Below are 14410 nucleotides of genomic sequence, written 5' to 3' on the forward strand. Positions count from 1 at the left end.
AAGGCGGATCTGAAGGCGCGAGACAAGTCAGGAACGGTACGGCTGGATCGAAGCCCGGATCGTCGGTCAAAGTTGTCGGCGCAAATGTATAAGCGCAAGCGTGAAGGATCAATTTCAGGATAATTGAGAGTTGCGCGACGAGGGAAAAAAAATGGTGCAAATCAACAAGAAAAAAATGTAAAAGTAAATAAATAAAAGGATGAGGGGAAATTCTTGAATTGACGCTTAAAATGAATTCGGGTCCAGAAAAGCCACACTGCTTCACAGGACGGGGCAGTTTAAAAGAATAAAGCGAAAGGAACATGGCGGGTGCGATCATACCAGCACTAATGCACCAGATCCCATCAGAACTCCGAAGTTAAGCGTGCTTGGGCGAGAGCAGTACTAGGATGGGTGACCCCTGGGAAGTCCTCGTGTTGCACCCCTCCCTTTTTTGTTTCGAAATCCAAATTTCCCCTTCGTTCTTTATGCTGTAGTAATTTAGCTCCGTCGGAACGATTGCTTTATATTTTGCTTCTTATCGAAGCATGAAGGCGGATCTGAAGGCGCGAGACAAGTCAGGAACGGTACGGCTGGATCGAAGCCCGGATCGTCGGTCAAAGTTGTCGGCGCAAATGTATAAGCGCAAGCGTGAAGGATCACTTTCTGGATAATTGAGAGTTGTGCGACGAGGGAAAAAAAAGGTGCAAAGCAACAAGAAAAAAATATAAAAGTAAATAAATAAAAGGATGAGAGGAAATTCATGAACTGACGCTTAGAATGAATTCGGGTCCAGAAAAGCCAAACTGCTTCACAGGACGTGGCAGTTTAAAAGAATAAAGCGAAAGGAACATGGCGGGTGCGATCATACCAGCACTAATGCACCGGATCCCATCAGAACTCCGAAGTTAAGCGTGCTTGGGCGACGGTAGTACTAGGATGGGTGACCCTAGGCCTGTCAACGGGTCGGGTCTAGACCCGGATCCGGATCGGATCCCTGAAATTTTTGCGGGTATGGGTAGGGATTTAATTCCGTTATCCGGATCCGGATCCGTTTTTTCAAACAAAAAAACGGGTCGGATACGGAATATGGTATTCCGACCCGTATTAGACCCGGATCCGGATATAAATGATTTAATAATTTATAAAAAATATATATTATCAATATAATTTGATTAGGATGATGTATTTGAGTAAAATCAATTTGATTTATTTTCTTATTTGGTTTTTTCTTTACATTAGCTAGAAATTTGTTTACAAATATATCTTTTTCTCTTTTTTGTTAGAAATTATAAATTTTGGCAAATTTGTTCGGGTAGACCCGACCCGGATCCGAGACTCGCCGGGTCCGGATCCGGAACACAGAATAACAGACCCGTCGGGTAAACGGGTCGGATCCGGGTCCGGGTCCGGAATAATGAATTCCGGCCCGGACCCGGCCCGTTGACACCCCTAGGTGACCCCCTGGGAAATCTTCGTGTTGCACCCCTCCCTTTTTTGTTTCGAAATCCAAATTTCCCCTTCGTTCTTTATGCTGTAGTAATTTAGCTCCGTCGGAACGATTGCTTTTTATTTTGCTTCTCATCGAAGCATGAAGGCGGATCTGAAGGCGCGAGACAAGTCAGGAACGGTACGGCTGGATCGAAGCCCGGATCGTCGGTCAAAGTTGTCGGCGCAAATGTATAAGCGCAAGCGTGAAGGATCAATTTCAGGATAATTGAGAGTTGCGCGACGAGGGAAAAAAAAATGATGCAAATCAACAAGAAAAAAATGTAAAAGTAAATAAATAAAAGGATGAGGGGAAATTCTTGAATTGACGCTTAAAATGAATTGGGGTCCATAAAAGCCACACTGCTTCACAGGACGGGGCAGTTTAAAAGAATAAAGCGAAAGGAACATGGCGGGTGCGATGATACCAGCACTAATGCATTGGATCCCATCAGAACTCCGAATTTAAGCGTGCTTGGGCGAGAGTAGTACTAGGATGGGTGACCCCCTGGGAAGTCCTCGTGTTGCACCCCTCCCTTTTTTGTTTCGAAATCCAAATTTCCCCTTCGTTCTTTATGCTGTAGTAATTTAGCTCCGTCGGAACGATTGCTTTATATTTTGCTTCTTATCGAAGCATGAAGGCGAATCTGAAGGCGCGAGACAAGTCAGGAACGGTACGGCTGGATCGAAGCCCGGATCGTCGGTCAAAGTTGTCGGCGCAAATGTATAAGCGCAAGCGTGAAGGATCAATTTAAGGATAATTGAGAGTTGTGCGACGAGGGAAAAAAAAGGTGCAAAGCAACAAGAAAAAAATATAAAAGTAAAAAAATAAAAGGATGAGAGGAAATTCATGAATTGACGCTTAGACTGAATTCGGGTCCAGAAAAGCCAAACTGCTTCACAGGACGTGGCAGTTTAAAAGAATAGAGCGAAAGGAACATGGCGGGTGCGATCATACCAGCACTAATGCACCGGATCCCATCAGAACTTCGAAGTTAAGCGTGCTTGGGCGACAGTAGTACTAGGATGGGTGACCCTAGGCCGGTCAACGGGTCGGGTCTACACCCGGATCCGGATCGGATCCCTGAAATTTTTGCGGGTATGGGTAGGGATTTAATTCCGTTATCCGGATCCGGATCCGTTTTTTCAAACAAAAAAACGGGTCGGATACGGAATATAGTATTCCGACCCGTATTAGACCCGGATCCGGATATAAATGATTTAATAATTTATAAAAAATATATATTATCAATATAATTTGATTAGGATGATGTATTTGAGTAAAATCAATTTGATTTATTTTCTTATTTGGTTTTTTCTTTGCATTAGTTAGAAATTAGTTTACAAATATATCTTTTTCTCTTTTTTGTTAGAAATTATAAATTTTGGCAAATTTGTTCGGGTAGACCCGACCCGGATCCGAGACTCGCCGGGTCCGGATCCGAGACTCGCCGGGTCCGGATCCGGAACACCGAATAAAAGACCCGTCGGGTAAACGGGTCGGATCCGGGTCCGGGTCCAGAATAATGAATTCCGGCCCGGACCCGGCACATTGACACCCCTAGGTGACCCTCTGGGAAATCCTCGTGTTGCACCCCTCCCTTTTTTGTTTCGAAATCCAAATTTCCCCTTCGTTCTTTATGCTGTAGTAATTTAGCTCCGTCGGAACGATTGCTTTATATTTTGCTTCTTATCGAAGCATGAAGGCGGATCTGAAGGCGCGAGACAGGTCAGGAACGGTACGGCTGGATCGAAGCCCGGATCGTCGGTCAAAGTTGTCGGCGCAAATGTATAAGCGCAAGCGTGAAGGATCACTTTCAGGATAATTGAGAGTTGTGCGACGAGTGAAAAAAAAGGTGCAAAGCAACAAGAAAAAAATATAAAAGTAAATAAATAAAAGGATGAGAGGAAATTCATGAACTGACGCTTAGAATGAATTCGGGTCCAGAAAAGCCAAACTGCTTCACAGGACGTGGCAGTTTAAAAGAATAAAGCGAAAGGAACATGGCGGGTGCGATCATACCAGCACTAATGCACCGGATCCCATCAGAACTCCGAAGTTAAGCGTGCTTGGGCGACAGTAGTACTAGGATGGGTGACCCTAGGCCGGTCAACGGGTCGGGTCTACACCCGGATCCGGATCGGATCCCTGAAATTTTTGCGGGTATGGGTAGGGATTTAATTCCGTTATCCGGATTCGGATCCGTTTTTTCAAACAAAAAAACGGGTCGGATACGGAATATAGTATTCCGACCCGTATTAGACCCGGATCCGGATATAAATGATTTAATAATTTATAAAAAATATATATTATCAATATAATTTGATTAGGATGATGTATTTGAGTAAAATCAATTTGATTTATTTTCTTATTTGGTTTTTTCTTTGCATTAGTTAGAAATTAGTTTACAAATATATCTTTTTCTCTTTTTTGTTAGAAATTATAAATTTTGGCAAATTTGTTCGGGTAGACCCGACCCGGATCCGAGACTCGCCGGGTCCGGATCCGAAACACCGAATAAAAGACCCGTCGGGTAAACGGGTCGGATCCGGGTCCGGGTCCAGAATAATGAATTCCGGCCCGGTCCCGGCACGTTGACACCCCTAGGTGACCCCCTGGGAAATCCTCGTGTTGCACCCCTCCCTTTTTTGTTTCGAAATCCAAATTTCCCCTTCGTTCTTTATGCTGTAGTAATTTAGCTCCGTCGGAACGATTGCTTTATATTTTGCTTCTCATCGAAGCATGAAGGCGGATCTGAAGGCGCGAGACAAGTCAGGAACGGTACGGCTGGATCGAAGCCCGGATCGTCGGTCAAAGTTGTCGGCGCAAATGTATAAGCGCAAGCGTGAAGGATCAATTTCAGGATAATTGAGAGTTGCGCGACGAGGGAAAAAAAAAATGGTGCAAATCAACAAGAAAAAAATGTAAAAGTAAATAAATAAAAGGATGAGGGGAAATTCTTGAATTGACGCTTAAAATGAATTCGGGTCCAGAAAAGCCACACTGCTTCACAGGACGGGGCAGTTTAAAAGAATAAAGCGAAAGGAACATGGCGGGTGCGATCATACCAGCACTAATGCACCGGATCCCATCAGAACTCCGAAGTTAAGCGTGCTTGGGCGAGAGTAGTACTAGGATGGGTGACCCCCTGGGAAGTCCTCGTGTTGCACCCCTCCCTTTTTTGTTTCGAAATCCAAATTTTCCCTTCGTTCTTTATGCTGTAGTAATTTAGCTCCGTCGGAACGATTGCTTTATATTTTGCTTCTTATCGAAGTATGAAGGCGGATCTGAAGGCGCGAGACAAGTCAGGAACGGTACGGCTGGATCGAAGCCCGGATCGTCGGTCAAAGTTGTCGGCGCAAATGTATAAGCGCAAGCGTGAAGGATCAATTTCAGGATAATTGAGAGTTGCGCGACGAGGGAAAAAAAAAATGGTGCAAATCAACAAGAAAAAAATGTAAAAGTAAATAAATAAAAGGATGAGGGGAAATTCTTGAATTGACGCTTAAAATGAATTCGGGTCCAGAAAAGCCAAACTGCTTCACAGGACGTGGCAGTTTAAAAGAATAAAGCGAAAGGAACATGGCGGGTGCGATCATACCAGCACTAATGCACCCGATCCCATCAGAACTCCAAAGTTAAGCGTGCTTGGGCGAGAGTAGTACTAGGATGGGAGACCCCCTGGGAAGTCCTCGTGTTGCACCCCTCCCTTTTTTGTTTCGAAATCCAAATTTTCCCTTCGTTCTTTATGCTGTAGTAATTTAGCTCCGTCGGAACGATTGCTTTATATTTTGCTTCTTATCGAAGTATGAAGGCGGATCTGAAGGCGCGAGACAAGTCAGGAACGGTACGGCTGGATCGAAGCCCGGATCGTCGGTCAAAGTTGTCGGCGCAAATGTATAAGCGCAAGCGTGAAGGATCAATTTCAGGATAATTGAGAGTTGCGCGACGAGGGAAAAAAAAATGGTGCAAATCAACAAGAAAAAAATGTAAAAGTAAATAAATAAAAGGATGAGGGGAAATTCTTGAATTGACGCTTAAAATGAATTCGGGTCCAGAAAAGCCACACTGCTTCACAGGACGGGGCAGTTTAAAAGAATAAAGCGAAAGGAACATGGCGGGTGCGATCATACCAGCACTAATGCACCAGATCCCATCAGAACTCCGAAGTTAAGCGTGCTTGGGCGAGAGTAGTACTAGGATGGGTGACCCCTGGGAAGTCCTCGTGTTGCACCCCTCCCTTTTTTGTTTCGAAATCCAAATTTCCCCTTCGTTCTTTATGCTGTAGTAATTTAGCTCCGTCGGAACGATTGCTTTATATTTTGCTTCTTATCGAAGCATGAAGGCGGATCTGAAGGCGCGAGACAAGTCAGGAACGGTACGGCTGGATCGAAGCCCGGATCGTCGGTCAAAGTTGTCGGCGCAAATGTATAAGCGCAAGCGTGAAGGATCACTTTCTGGATAATTGAGAGTTGTGCGACGAGGGAAAAAAAAGGTGCAAAGCAACAAGAAAAAAATATAAAAGTAAATAAATAAAAGGATGAGAGGAAATTCATGAACTGACGCTTAGAATGAATTCGGGTCCAGAAAAGCCAAACTGCTTCACAGGACGTGGCAGTTTAAAAGAATAAAGCGAAAGGAACATGGCGGGTGCGATCATACCAGCACTAATGCACCGGATCCCATCAGAACTCCGAAGTTAAGCGTGCTTGGGCGACGGTAGTACTAGGATGGGTGACCCTAGGCCTGTCAACGGGTCGGGTCTAGACCCGGATCCGGATCGGATCCCTGAAATTTTTGCGGGTATGGGTAGGGATTTAATTCCGTTATCCGGATCCGGATCCGTTTTTTCAAACAAAAAAACGGGTCGGATACGGAATATGGTATTCCGACCCGTATTAGACCCGGATCCGGATATAAATGATTTAATAATTTATAAAAAATATATATTATCAATATAATTTGATTAGGATGATGTATTTGAGTAAAATCAATTTGATTTATTTTCTTATTTGGTTTTTTCTTTACATTAGCTAGAAATTTGTTTACAAATATATCTTTTTCTCTTTTTTGTTAGAAATTATAAATTTTGGCAAATTTGTTCGGGTAGACCCGACCCGGATCCGAGACTCGCCGGGTCCGGATCCGGAACACAGAATAAAAGACCCGTCGGGTAAACGGGTCGGATCCGGGTCCGGGTCCGGAATAATGAATTCCGGCCCGGACCCGGCCCGTTGACACCCCTAGGTGACCCCCTGGGAAATCCTCGTGTTGCACCCCTCCCTTTTTTGTTTCGAAATCCAAATTTCCCCTTCGTTCTTTATGCTGTAGTAATTTAGCTCCGTCGGAACGATTGCTTTATATTTTGCTTCTCATCGAAGCATGAAGGCGGATCTGAAGGCGCGAGACAAGTCAGGAACGGTACGGCTGGATCGAAGCCCGGATCGTCGGTCAAAGTTGTCGGCGCAAATGTATAAGCGCAAGCGTGAAGGATCAATTTCAGGATAATTGAGAGTTGCGCGACGAGGGAAAAAAAAAATGGTGCAAATCAACAAGAAAAAAATGTAAAAGTAAATAAATAAAAGGATGAGGGGAAATTCTTGAATTGACGCTTAAAATGAATTCGGGTCCAGAAAAGCCACACTGCTTCACAGGACGGGGCAGTTTAAAAGAATAAAGCGAAAGGAACATGGCGGGTGCGATCATACCAGCACTAATGCACCGGATCCCATCAGAACTCCGAAGTTAAGCGTGCTTGGGCGAGAGTAGTACTAGGATGGGTGACCCCCTGGGAAGTCCTCGTGTTGCACCCCTCCCTTTTTTGTTTCGAAATCCAAATTTTCCCTTCGTTCTTTATGCTGTAGTAATTTAGCTCCGTCGGAACGATTGCTTTATATTTTGCTTCTTATCGAAGTATGAAGGCGGATCTGAAGGCGCGAGACAAGTCAGGAACGGTACGGCTGGATCGAAGCCCGGATCGTCGGTCAAAGTTGTCGGCGCAAATGTATAAGCGCAAGCGTGAAGGATCAATTTCAGGATAATTGAGAGTTGCGCGACGAGGGAAAAAAAAAATGGTGCAAATCAACAAGAAAAAAATGTAAAAGTAAATAAATAAAAGGATGAGGGGAAATTCTTGAATTGACGCTTAAAATGAATTCGGGTCCAGAAAAGCCAAACTGCTTCACAGGACGTGGCAGTTTAAAAGAATAAAGCGAAAGGAACATGGCGGGTGCGATCATACCAGCACTAATGCACCGGATCCCATCAGAACTCCGAAGTTAAGCGTGCTTGGGCGACAGTAGTACTAGGATGGGTGACCCTAGGCCGGTCAACGGGTCGGGTCTACACCCGGATCCGGATCGGATCCCTGAAATTTTTGCGGGTATGGGTAGGGATTTAATTCCGTTATCCGGATTCGGATCCGTTTTTTCAAACAAAAAAACGGGTCGGATACGGAATATAGTATTCCGACCCGTATTAGACCCGGATCCGGATATAAATGATTTAATAATTTATAAAAAATATATATTATCAATATAATTTGATTAGGATGATGTATTTGAGTAAAATCAATTTGATTTATTTTCTTATTTGGTTTTTTCTTTGCATTAGTTAGAAATTAGTTTACAAATATATCTTTTTCTCTTTTTTGTTAGAAATTATAAATTTTGGCAAATTTGTTCGGGTAGACCCGACCCGGATCCGAGACTCGCCGGGTCCGGATCCGAAACACCGAATAAAAGACCCGTCGGGTAAACGGGTCGGATCCGGATCCGGGTCCAGAATAATGAATTCCGGCCCGGTCCCGGCACGTTGACACCCCTAGGTGACCCCCTGGGAAATCCTCGTGTTGCACCCCTCCCTTTTTTGTTTCGAAATCCAAATTTCCCCTTCGTTCTTTATGCTGTAGTAATTTAGCTCCGTCGGAACGATTGCTTTATATTTTGCTTCTCATCGAAGCATGAAGGCGGATCTGAAGGCGCGAGACAAGTCAGGAACGGTACGGCTGGATCGAAGCCCGGATCGTCGGTCAAAGTTGTCGGCGCAAATGTATAAGCGCAAGCGTGAAGGATCAATTTCAGGATAATTGAGAGTTGCGCGACGAGGGAAAAAAAAAATGGTGCAAATCAACAAGAAAAAAATGTAAAAGTAAATAAATAAAAGGATGAGGGGAAATTCTTGAATTGACGCTTAAAATGAATTCGGGTCCAGAAAAGCCACACTGCTTCACAGGACGGGGCAGTTTAAAAGAATAAAGCGAAAGGAACATGGCGGGTGCGATCATACCAGCACTAATGCACCGGATCCCATCAGAACTCCGAAGTTAAGCGTGCTTGGGCGAGAGTAGTACTAGGATGGGTGACCCCCTGGGAAGTCCTCGTGTTGCACCCCTCCCTTTTTTGTTTCGAAATCCAAATTTTCCCTTCGTTCTTTATGCTGTAGTAATTTAGCTCCGTCGGAACGATTGCTTTATATTTTGCTTCTTATCGAAGTATGAAGGCGGATCTGAAGGCGCGAGACAAGTCAGGAACGGTACGGCTGGATCGAAGCCCGGATCGTCGGTCAAAGTTGTCGGCGCAAATGTATAAGCGCAAGCGTGAAGGATCAATTTCAGGATAATTGAGAGTTGCGCGACGAGGGAAAAAAAAAATGGTGCAAATCAACAAGAAAAAAATGTAAAAGTAAATAAATAAAAGGATGAGGGGAAATTCTTGAATTGACGCTTAAAATGAATTCGGGTCCAGAAAAGCCAAACTGCTTCACAGGACGTGGCAGTTTAAAAGAATAAAGCGAAAGGAACATGGCGGGTGCGATCATACCAGCACTAATGCACCCGATCCCATCAGAACTCCAAAGTTAAGCGTGCTTGGGCGAGAGTAGTACTAGGATGGGAGACCCCCTGGGAAGTCCTCGTGTTGCACCCCTCCCTTTTTTGTTTCGAAATCCAAATTTTCCCTTCGTTCTTTATGCTGTAGTAATTTAGCTCCGTCGGAACGATTGCTTTATATTTTGCTTCTTATCGAAGTATGAAGGCGGATCTGAAGGCGCGAGACAAGTCAGGAACGGTACGGCTGGATCGAAGCCCGGATCGTCGGTCAAAGTTGTCGGCGCAAATGTATAAGCGCAAGCGTGAAGGATCAATTTCAGGATAATTGAGAGTTGCGCGACGAGGGAAAAAAAAAATGGTGCAAATCAACAAGAAAAAAATGTAAAAGTAAATAAATAAAAGGATGAGGGGAAATTCTTGAATTGACGCTTAAAATGAATTCGGGTCCAGAAAAGCCAAACTGCTTCACAGGACGTGGCAGTTTAAAAGAATAAAGCGAAAGGAACATGGCGGGTGCGATCATACCAGCACTAATGCACCCGATCCCATCAGAACTCCAAAGTTAAGCGTGCTTGGGCGAGAGTAGTACTAGGATGGGAGACCCCCTGGGAAGTCCTCGTGTTGCACCCCTCCCTTTTTTGTTTCGAAATCCAAATTTTCCCTTCGTTCTTTATGCTGTAGTAATTTAGCTCCGTCGGAACGATTGCTTTATATTTTGCTTCTTATCGAAGTATGAAGGCGGATCTGAAGGCGCGAGACAAGTCAGGAACGGTACGGCTGGATCGAAGCCCGGATCGTCGGTCAAAGTTGTCGGCGCAAATGTATAAGCGCAAGCGTGAAGGATCAATTTCAGGATAATTGAGAGTTGCGCGACGAGGGAAAAAAAAATGGTGCAAATCAACAAGAAAAAAATGTAAAAGTAAATAAATAAAAGGATGAGGGGAAATTCTTGAATTGACGCTTAAAATGAATTCGGGTCCAGAAAAGCCACACTGCTTCACAGGACGGGGCAGTTTAAAAGAATAAAGCGAAAGGAACATGGCGGGTGCGATCATACCAGCACTAATGCACCAGATCCCATCAGAACTCCGAAGTTAAGCGTGCTTGGGCGAGAGTAGTACTAGGATGGGTGACCCCTGGGAAGTCCTCGTGTTGCACCCCTCCCTTTTTTGTTTCGAAATCCAAATTTCCCCTTCGTTCTTTATGCTGTAGTAATTTAGCTCCGTCGGAACGATTGCTTTATATTTTGCTTCTTATCGAAGCATGAAGGCGGATCTGAAGGCGCGAGACAAGTCAGGAACGGTACGGCTGGATCGAAGCCCGGATCGTCGGTCAAAGTTGTCGGCGCAAATGTATAAGCGCAAGCGTGAAGGATCACTTTCTGGATAATTGAGAGTTGTGCGACGAGGGAAAAAAAAGGTGCAAAGCAACAAGAAAAAAATATAAAAGTAAATAAATAAAAGGATGAGAGGAAATTCATGAACTGACGCTTAGAATGAATTCGGGTCCAGAAAAGCCAAACTGCTTCACAGGACGTGGCAGTTTAAAAGAATAAAGCGAAAGGAACATGGCGGGTGCGATCATACCAGCACTAATGCACCGGATCCCATCAGAACTCCGAAGTTAAGCGTGCTTGGGCGACGGTAGTACTAGGATGGGTGACCCTAGGCCTGTCAACGGGTCGGGTCTAGACCCGGATCCGGATCGGATCCCTGAAATTTTTGCGGGTATGGGTAGGGATTTAATTCCGTTATCCGGATCCGGATCCGTTTTTTCAAACAAAAAAACGGGTCGGATACGGAATATGGTATTCCGACCCGTATTAGACCCGGATCCGGATATAAATGATTTAATAATTTATAAAAAATATATATTATCAATATAATTTGATTAGGATGATGTATTTGAGTAAAATCAATTTGATTTATTTTCTTATTTGGTTTTTTCTTTGCATTAGTTAGAAATTAGTTTACAAATATATCTTTTTCTCTTTTTTGTTAGAAATTATAAATTTTGGCAAATTTGTTCGGGTAGACCCGACCCGGATCCGAGACTCGCCGGGTCCGGATCCGAAACACCGAATAAAAGACCCGTCGGGTAAACGGGTCGGATCCGGGTCCGGGTCCAGAATAATGAATTCCGGCCCGGTCCCGGCACGTTGACACCCCTAGGTGACCCCCTGGGAAATCCTCGTGTTGCACCCCTCCCTTTTTTGTTTCGAAATCCAAATTTCCCCTTCGTTCTTTATGCTGTAGTAATTTAGCTCCGTCGGAACGATTGCTTTATATTTTGCTTCTCATCGAAGCATGAAGGCGGATCTGAAGGCGCAAGACAAGTCAGGAACGGTACGGCTGGATCGAAGCCCGGATCGTCGGTCAAAGTTGTCGGCGCAAATGTATAAGCGCAAGCGTGAAGGATCAATTTCAGGATAATTGAGAGTTGCGCGACGAGGGAAAAAAAAAATGGTGCAAATCAACAAGAAAAAAATGTAAAAGTAAATAAATAAAAGGATGAGGGGAAATTCTTGAATTGACGCTTAAAATGAATTCGGGTCCAGAAAAGCCACACTGCTTCACAGGACGGGGCAGTTTAAAAGAATAAAGCGAAAGGAACATGGCGGGTGCGATCATACCAGCACTAATGCACCGGATCCCATCAGAACTCCGAAGTTAAGCGTGCTTGGGCGAGAGTAGTACTAGGATGGGTGACCCCCTGGGAAGTCCTCGTGTTGCACCCCTCCCTTTTTTGTTTCGAAATCCAAATTTTCCCTTCGTTCTTTATGCTGTAGTAATTTAGCTCCGTCGGAACGATTGCTTTATATTTTGCTTCTTATCGAAGTATGAAGGCGGATCTGAAGGCGCGAGACAAGTCAGGAACGGTACGGCTGGATCGAAGCCCGGATCGTCGGTCAAAGTTGTCGGCGCAAATGTATAAGCGCAAGCGTGAAGGATCAATTTCAGGATAATTGAGAGTTGCGCGACGAGGGAAAAAAAAAATGGTGCAAATCAACAAGAAAAAAATGTAAAAGTAAATAAATAAAAGGATGAGGGGAAATTCTTGAATTGACGCTTAAAATGAATTCGGGTCCAGAAAAGCCAAACTGCTTCACAGGACGTGGCAGTTTAAAAGAATAAAGCGAAAGGAACATGGCGGGTGCGATCATACCAGCACTAATGCACCCGATCCCATCAGAACTCCAAAGTTAAGCGTGCTTGGGCGAGAGTAGTACTAGGATGGGAGACCCCCTGGGAAGTCCTCGTGTTGCACCCCTCCCTTTTTTGTTTCGAAATCCAAATTTTCCCTTCGTTCTTTATGCTGTAGTAATTTAGCTCCGTCGGAACGATTGCTTTATATTTTGCTTCTTATCGAAGTATGAAGGCGGATCTGAAGGCGCGAGACAAGTCAGGAACGGTACGGCTGGATCGAAGCCCGGATCGTCGGTCAAAGTTGTCGGCGCAAATGTATAAGCGCAAGCGTGAAGGATCAATTTCAGGATAATTGAGAGTTGCGCGACGAGGGAAAAAAAAATGGTGCAAATCAACAAGAAAAAAATGTAAAAGTAAATAAATAAAAGGATGAGGGGAAATTCTTGAATTGACGCTTAAAATGAATTCGGGTCCAGAAAAGCCACACTGCTTCACAGGACGGGGCAGTTTAAAAGAATAAAGCGAAAGGAACATGGCGGGTGCGATCATACCAGCACTAATGCACCAGATCCCATCAGAACTCCGAAGTTAAGCGTGCTTGGGCGAGAGTAGTACTAGGATGGGTGACCCCTGGGAAGTCCTCGTGTTGCACCCCTCCCTTTTTTGTTTCGAAATCCAAATTTCCCCTTCGTTCTTTATGCTGTAGTAATTTAGCTCCGTCGGAACGATTGCTTTATATTTTGCTTCTTATCGAAGCATGAAGGCGGATCTGAAGGCGCGAGACAAGTCAGGAACGGTACGGCTGGATCGAAGCCCGGATCGTCGGTCAAAGTTGTCGGCGCAAATGTATAAGCGCAAGCGTGAAGGATCACTTTCTGGATAATTGAGAGTTGTGCGACGAGGGAAAAAAAAGGTGCAAAGCAACAAGAAAAAAATATAAAAGTAAATAAATAAAAGGATGAGAGGAAATTCATGAACTGACGCTTAGAATGAATTCGGGTCCAGAAAAGCCAAACTGCTTCACAGGACGTGGCAGTTTAAAAGAATAAAGCGAAAGGAACATGGCGGGTGCGATCATACCAGCACTAATGCACCGGATCCCATCAGAACTCCGAAGTTAAGCGTGCTTGGGCGACGGTAGTACTAGGATGGGTGACCCTAGGCCTGTCAACGGGTCGGGTCTAGACCCGGATCCGGATCGGATCCCTGAAATTTTTGCGGGTATGGGTAGGGATTTAATTCCGTTATCCGGATCCGGATCCGTTTTTTCAAACAAAAAAACGGGTCGGATACGGAATATGGTATTCCGACCCGTATTAGACCCGGATCCGGATATAAATGATTTAATAATTTATAAAAAATATATATTATCAATATAATTTGATTAGGATGATGTATTTGAGTAAAATCAATTTGATTTATTTTCTTATTTGGTTTTTTCTTTACATTAGCTAGAAATTTGTTTACAAATATATCTTTTTCTCTTTTTTGTTAGAAATTATAAATTTTGGCAAATTTGTTCGGGTAGACCCGACCCGGATCCGAGACTCGCCGGGTCCGGATCCGGAACACAGAATAAAAGACCCGTCGGGTAAACGGGTCGGATCCGGGTCCGGGTCCGGAATAATGAATTCCGGCCCGGACCCGGCCCGTTGACACCCCTAGGTGACCCCCTGGGAAATCCTCGTGTTGCACCCCTCCCTTTTTTGTTTCGAAATCCAAATTTCCCCTTCGTTCTTTATGCTGTAGTAATTTAGCTCCGTCGGAACGATTGCTTTATATTTTGCTTCTCATCGAAGCATGAAGGCGGATCTGAAGGCGCGAGACAAGTCAGGAACGGTACGGCTGGATCGAAGCCCGGATCGTCGGTCAAAGTTGTCGGCGCAAATGTATAAGCGCAAGCGTGAAGGATCAATTTCAGGATAATTGAGAGTTGCGCGACGAGGGAAAAAAAAATGGTGCAAATCA

General features: G+C 44.5%; 13 non-coding genes and 7 pseudogenes across 13 annotated transcripts; all 20 read left to right on the top strand.

Moving 5' to 3' along the window:
- Positions 1-307: 307 nt before the first annotated feature.
- Positions 308-425, top strand: LOC113717499 (5S ribosomal RNA). Its single transcript, XR_003454415.2, has one exon. It is a non-coding gene; the product is annotated as a 5S ribosomal RNA (ribosomal RNA).
- Positions 426-836: 411 nt separating this feature from the next.
- On the top strand, positions 837-954 carry LOC113717478 (5S ribosomal RNA; annotated as a pseudogene).
- Positions 955-1881: 927 nt separating this feature from the next.
- Positions 1882-2000, top strand: LOC113717479 (5S ribosomal RNA). Its single transcript, XR_003454398.2, has one exon. It is a non-coding gene; the product is annotated as a 5S ribosomal RNA (ribosomal RNA).
- A 411-nt stretch (positions 2001-2411) lies between these two features.
- Positions 2412-2529, top strand: LOC113717476 (5S ribosomal RNA; annotated as a pseudogene).
- Positions 2530-3476: 947 nt separating this feature from the next.
- LOC113717481 (5S ribosomal RNA) lies at positions 3477-3594 on the top strand (annotated as a pseudogene).
- A 928-nt stretch (positions 3595-4522) lies between these two features.
- LOC113717426 (5S ribosomal RNA) lies at positions 4523-4641 on the top strand. Its single transcript, XR_003454358.1, has one exon. It is a non-coding gene; the product is annotated as a 5S ribosomal RNA (ribosomal RNA).
- A 414-nt stretch (positions 4642-5055) lies between these two features.
- Positions 5056-5174, top strand: LOC113717475 (5S ribosomal RNA). The gene has a single exon (XR_011824366.1). It is a non-coding gene; the product is annotated as a 5S ribosomal RNA (ribosomal RNA).
- A 413-nt stretch (positions 5175-5587) lies between these two features.
- Positions 5588-5705, top strand: LOC140018012 (5S ribosomal RNA). The gene has a single exon (XR_011824315.1). It is a non-coding gene; the product is annotated as a 5S ribosomal RNA (ribosomal RNA).
- Positions 5706-6116: 411 nt separating this feature from the next.
- LOC140018443 (5S ribosomal RNA) lies at positions 6117-6234 on the top strand (annotated as a pseudogene).
- Positions 6235-7162: 928 nt separating this feature from the next.
- LOC140017142 (5S ribosomal RNA) lies at positions 7163-7281 on the top strand. Its single transcript, XR_011823455.1, has one exon. It is a non-coding gene; the product is annotated as a 5S ribosomal RNA (ribosomal RNA).
- A 414-nt stretch (positions 7282-7695) lies between these two features.
- Positions 7696-7813, top strand: LOC140018275 (5S ribosomal RNA; annotated as a pseudogene).
- A 928-nt stretch (positions 7814-8741) lies between these two features.
- Positions 8742-8860, top strand: LOC140017143 (5S ribosomal RNA). The gene has a single exon (XR_011823456.1). It is a non-coding gene; the product is annotated as a 5S ribosomal RNA (ribosomal RNA).
- Positions 8861-9274: 414 nt separating this feature from the next.
- Positions 9275-9393, top strand: LOC140018064 (5S ribosomal RNA). Its single transcript, XR_011824367.1, has one exon. It is a non-coding gene; the product is annotated as a 5S ribosomal RNA (ribosomal RNA).
- Positions 9394-9807: 414 nt separating this feature from the next.
- On the top strand, positions 9808-9926 carry LOC140018065 (5S ribosomal RNA). The gene has a single exon (XR_011824368.1). It is a non-coding gene; the product is annotated as a 5S ribosomal RNA (ribosomal RNA).
- A 413-nt stretch (positions 9927-10339) lies between these two features.
- On the top strand, positions 10340-10457 carry LOC140018013 (5S ribosomal RNA). The gene has a single exon (XR_011824316.1). It is a non-coding gene; the product is annotated as a 5S ribosomal RNA (ribosomal RNA).
- Positions 10458-10868: 411 nt separating this feature from the next.
- On the top strand, positions 10869-10986 carry LOC140018444 (5S ribosomal RNA; annotated as a pseudogene).
- Positions 10987-11914: 928 nt separating this feature from the next.
- LOC140017144 (5S ribosomal RNA) lies at positions 11915-12033 on the top strand. The gene has a single exon (XR_011823457.1). It is a non-coding gene; the product is annotated as a 5S ribosomal RNA (ribosomal RNA).
- A 414-nt stretch (positions 12034-12447) lies between these two features.
- On the top strand, positions 12448-12566 carry LOC140018066 (5S ribosomal RNA). Its single transcript, XR_011824369.1, has one exon. It is a non-coding gene; the product is annotated as a 5S ribosomal RNA (ribosomal RNA).
- Positions 12567-12979: 413 nt separating this feature from the next.
- Positions 12980-13097, top strand: LOC140018014 (5S ribosomal RNA). Its single transcript, XR_011824317.1, has one exon. It is a non-coding gene; the product is annotated as a 5S ribosomal RNA (ribosomal RNA).
- Positions 13098-13508: 411 nt separating this feature from the next.
- Positions 13509-13626, top strand: LOC140018445 (5S ribosomal RNA; annotated as a pseudogene).
- The last annotated feature ends 784 nt before the right edge of the window (positions 13627-14410 follow it).

Source organism: Coffea arabica, chromosome 11c (assembly GCF_036785885.1).
Source record: "Coffea arabica cultivar ET-39 chromosome 11c, Coffea Arabica ET-39 HiFi, whole genome shotgun sequence".
Classification (NCBI taxonomy): Eukaryota; Viridiplantae; Streptophyta; class Magnoliopsida; order Gentianales; family Rubiaceae; genus Coffea; species Coffea arabica.